The sequence below is a fragment of the Misgurnus anguillicaudatus genome, chromosome 20 (assembly GCF_027580225.2).
Source record: "Misgurnus anguillicaudatus chromosome 20, ASM2758022v2, whole genome shotgun sequence".
Taxonomy (NCBI): domain Eukaryota; kingdom Metazoa; phylum Chordata; class Actinopteri; order Cypriniformes; family Cobitidae; genus Misgurnus; species Misgurnus anguillicaudatus.
In genome coordinates, this window is record NC_073356.2 from 609,803 (window position 1) to 615,119 (window position 5,317).

The 5,317-nt window shown below is 40.9% G+C and overlaps 1 long non-coding RNA gene across 1 annotated transcript; it reads right to left on the bottom strand.

Moving 5' to 3' along the window:
* Positions 1-3,258: 3,258 nt before the first annotated feature.
* Positions 3,259-4,172, bottom strand: LOC129455105 (uncharacterized). Its single transcript, XR_008648230.2, has 4 exons — positions 4,066-4,172; positions 3,899-3,970; positions 3,691-3,777; positions 3,259-3,402 (listed from the first exon to the last, which is right to left on the bottom strand). It is a non-coding gene; the product is annotated as an uncharacterized lncRNA (long non-coding RNA).
* Positions 4,173-5,317: the final 1,145 nt, after the last annotated feature.

A 5,317-nucleotide genomic window follows, 5' to 3' on the forward strand; every position in this document is an offset into this window, starting at 1 on the left:
GTCTTAGAGAACGTACATCAACACCTACTATGTTTACAACATTTCGTTTATATCACAACATTAAGTATTTACTAAGTCATACATTAAGACTATCTCTTACCATTTGTACGTTAGGTGAACTTCATCCACGACTTCTTCCATTACTTCTTCCATTACGTTGGCTTGAAAATATTGGAGCCTAGCATGTCCCTCCACTTATTCAGCAACCACGATTCCGGGCTTCCGAAAAGAAGCTGGCATCGACTGCTAATTATATTCATCTCGTCGTGCACGCCGAGTTGCATCGCCTTGATACCAGTTTCAGTTGCGACCAACTTTTGCCGAATCCCGTAGGAAGGACGGCAAAAACATCAACAAATGCCTTGCTCGCGTTTCTCTGTTCCTCTTTTAAAATCAATGACCTGTCGATATCTTTTAGAACAGACTCAATGTCAGAATCCACACATCTGAATTCTACAGCGGCAGCCATTTCGTTGTAAACAGATTCAACACACGCGCTCTTTGGTGACGTGGTTCATTACGTTACTGTTGATCATCTGTCCATCATCGTATAAAGCCCACCCTGACAATTTGATTGGTTCGACCAGCTTTGGGTCTAGCATAGTAGCTCCTCAACACAGAAACCCCAGACCGATCTTCCCGTTCTCAAAATCTTGTGGGCGGGGCTAAGATCGGCTGGCATCCAGGCTAGCATTTCTTACTTCTTGCATTTGAAGCTGAGGCCATAGGCAAAGAATCAGGTAGTCTCCATCCTGTTATATTTTCGTTGTCTGTTACCTCACCTGCACAAATATAGTTAATTATATGGTAGTGTAAAATATTAACATTAAATCAGTGGTTCTCAAACTTTTTCAGCGTGCGCCCCCCTTTGTGTACGGTGCATTCCTTCATGGCCCCCCCAAAGAAAATTTATGACAAAAAACAGTTCTTAAACTTCACATTTTAATTAAAAAAACATTATTATACAAAGTAGTGCTGCCTTATTTTTTTAGGTTTAATTTCACAGAATTCATGATAAATTAATGTATTTCATAAAAATGTCATAAAACTGGGGCCCCCCTGGCACCATCTCACGGCCCCCCTGGGGGCCCCGGACCCCAGTTTGAGAACCACTGCAGTAAATCACTTCACAGTGTAATACTGCATTAGTTATGAAATCAGCTGGCTGTACTTTTAGGTTTTGTGGCTGAGCAATGACAGACATTATAAGCTCTATATTTTTAACTATTAACTCAGATTCAGAGAAATGTACATGTTTATACTCTAAGCTGTGTTGTCACTAATGTAGAATCTAGCGATGCATAAATGTCATGTGCATCTTGTCAGTGAAGCCAGTTCCTTGATTAGCATTATACAACAGTTCTTTCTGGTTCTCGAATCTGATTGGCTAAGAGCTATGCGATATTGTACTGATAACGGCACAGTAACCACTTCACCTCTCGTATCATTCCGCCACCTAGTGAATGGAGGTCCTAAACAGGCTCATCTCTAAATGGAAAAACACAGACACGCTGTTTTTAAACACTCTCCGTGTGTGTCTCATTAGTTCACTAGCTCATAAATCAGTCGGTGAATCCCAATTGGAAGTTATTATTCCGTTAAAGATCAGCGCTCTTTGATGTTATGTTAAACTTAATGGGAGTAATGTCTTGTCACATCGTGTGGACACTTGGAAAGAGGAATGTAAACACTAATTTTTTTCTGGAGCTATATCTCTTATCAGAACGCGAAAACACCGTGGAACTGCATGTAAGCACCGCAGCTTTTAAATGTGGACATTGATCATTTATTTAATCGCGACGTGACTATTAAAACATGTTATGAGAATATCGCCACTGGTATATTTATAAGCAGCATGCAAAAACATCTCTCTGACACTTATAAAAAACAGTTTTATATACTACTGACAAGAACAAAGTTTAATAATAATCGACTGCTCGTATCGCGTTAAGAGTAAATGGGAAACCAATAGTAACATTATATAAGTATAGTTTTATTAACTTTTACCTCACGCCAAAACAATAACACAAAAGACACTAAATATGAATAAGAAAACAAGTAATAGTTTTATCATGACATCAAATACTGCTGATTTGATCTCATTTTGACCATCAAAACCAAACAAGGCGAATATCAGAGCCAGGGAATCCCTGTCAGAGATGTAGCCCAGAGAGGGCGGTGGTCAGCGGGGCGAGTGAACACTGACGTCCGCTCATGCTTTGGTTCTCATACGTACCGAATCTCACTAAGCAAACGTTCAAACAGGCGATATCTTTACTAATCGACTGTAGATTTAAATATAATAAATATATATTCTCGACTGAACTAATCTTAAAACTACACTTTGTGACAAAGAAACGTTAATATAAAGAAACGCCTATCCGTCCATTGAGTTATTATGAGATTCAAAGCAGCCGAAAGTGTTACCTGTCATTCTGGCAGCCCTCAAATCCGTGGCGGAAGAAGTAGTTCTCAAACAAAGAGGCTTTTAAAATAACTCCGTTGTTGTTTTTCAAACGTGTGCCGTCGAACTGTTGTATAAAAGCAATATCGCTCTCGGAGTTGTGTGATATAGCTCTATAGAGCTATATCACACTCATACTCGAGCAATATTGCTTAAGTAAATCACCATCACCTCCTATTCAGATGAAGCAGCATTTACTACACAAAGCCATAGTTTACTGACGAGCTGGGCCTTATCGCATACATATCGCAGGCGATACGTCCCCGGTAATTAATGCGAAATTGCCCCAATTGTCAGTGAACTACGACTCTGTGTAGTAAATGCCGCTCCATCTGAAATCAGGTGATGGCGATTTACTTCTAATCACGGAACCGGCTTCACTGACCAGATGCACAATGACAATAACATGCGATATATTGTGCATCCCTAGTACAGTGCTTCCCAATCCTGGTCCTCGAGCACTTAGATGTCTCCTTATTTAAAACACCAGATTCAACTTATCAGCCTCCTTCCAAAATGGCAGACATGTCTCCCTAACAAGCTGATGTGTTAAATCAGGTGTGTTAAATAAGGAGACATCTAAAACTTTTTGGGAGGGGGTGCTTGAATACCAGGATTGGGAAGCACTGCCCTAGTAGAATCCACTTAAAATAAGATGCGACTGTAAAGTTCTCACTTTCAGTGGGATGTTCTCTGGGATTGGGGTGCCCTCTGGTACTGGGGCATCTTTTGGTACTGGTGCGTCATCCAGAATTTGGGATTGTAGACCTTATAGAAATTAAAAACAAAAGGTAAGAAAGGACACATTAATGAATGAATAACACCATAACTGTACGATTACAAAAATCCTCTTTAGGTGTATGACAATAGACAAGAAACAAGAAAAGAATACTATGCCTCTTTCGGTTGTCTGGAAGATGGCTGTTCATTATGTGACCCTGCAAAACAAATTACACCTTGCATGTAATTTCATTAAGTACAATAAACATACACATGCACAATGTATTTAAAAAAATACATAGTAGTGTAAAATATTAAAATAAATCACTTTTGATATCAAAGTTTTGGGATTATGTTGACATTCAGGCAAAACACTGACTCATGGAATATATTTTTACCTATAAATGAGAATGACATTATAAAGGGAAAAGTGTATGCAATTTGGAGCCAAGCAATGTGTTTGTATAGTGTTGGAATGCACCAAAAAAAGCATCAGTAGCATGTACGTCTCATAGTGTCACAGCTTATCCTAGGGTATAGATCAATCACACCATCTTGATACCGATGTTTACTGTCATGAAGTGTGCCATCACCTGTGTAAACAACAAAATACACCAAAACAATTTATATACATTTTTGAGTTTCATATCAAAATATATAAAAGTCTTTTTTGAAAGCATGATTATTTATTAAGCAAAGCAGTCAAAAACATACAACTTAATGTAGGGTAGACAAAGTCTGGGGTCGGGCACGTCTCATCCAAGTGTGTTTGACACAAAACTTGATCTTTAGCACAAACAAGGATGACAAATTAGAAAATTAACAAATGTATAGACTGTTTAAGCCATATCTACACAATTCATATCTACAGTTTGCCATACCTTATTTTTTATTGTTTGTAGAATCTGCATCTTCACTTGGTTTGTGTTGATCTTCAACTGTAAATGAAATGAAATTGTAATTAATGATATTGTCACGGCTGGGGCGGACCCAAGTTGACTAAAAAGGCCACGCCCCCTCTCTACTTTCCACCTCGAGGAGGTTCCCAAGACCACTCCAATGACCAGACAGACAAGTATACTACGTTTAAAAATATATCTTTATTTAAATAATTAAAAATAAGGAAAGGGGAGGGGAAAAGGGCACTTTAAAAACACTTCTTCTCGCCCCCCAGGGCGGCTTAGACCATGGAGCGGGGGCCCGGACTCCTGTCCACTTGTTCCTTGAATTCGTGGCGCCCTCCGCTTCCTCCTGGAGGCAAAACAGGTAAAACACTGTTAGTGACTTATTTTCAACACGGTATTGCAACTAATCTGGTTTTTCCTCCGTCTCTCCTACACCCTCAGGTTCTCCTTGTTGGGGCCCCTCACTCTCTTCGGGACGGTGCACTAGGACAAAGGTAAGTAATTTCACTCTCTCTTCACAGTTCGTTTCCTCCTCAGGACTTTGCTATAAGCACAGACAGATTACCACATCACACAGGTAAGTTACTCACAGGGCTTGGACTTCTCGTTTGCTTCGAGGCAGCACACTAGGGCAAAGGTAGGTATTTCGCAGTTCGTTTCCTCCTCAGGACTTTGCTATAAGCACAGACAAATTACCACATCACACAGGTAAGTTACTCACGAGGCTTGGACTTCTCGTTTGCTTCGAGGCAGCACACTAGGGCAAAGGTAGGTATTCCACTCGCTCCTCACAGTTCGTTCTTTCCTCTGGGCGCTGCTGTAAGTATAGGTAGGTTAATGCATCACACAGATAGGTTACTCACAAGATTTAAACTTCTTGTTTCCTTCGGACAGTGGGCTTTCGCAACAATGTTCATGCACCGTATGCCTCCACCCGTCTGCTTACGCCTCCGGGGGTTCGTAGGGTTGATGGGTCGAGTGCCACGAAGCCGAACGCTTCCCTAGCTCTCCCTCCTTGCTTGGACAACCGGGGGCCGCGAGCTGGGGCGAACTCTCGATGAGGCTCCGCACACACCAAAGAATTCTGGGGGATAGATTCAAATATTGCCACGACCCAAAATCCGTACAGTACACTTAGTTGCTACTCACTTGGACGTGACGCTGGACTTCACCACTGTCTACTTTCAACGTGATGCTGTTATTACTGACACACAGGGGGCCGAAAGAT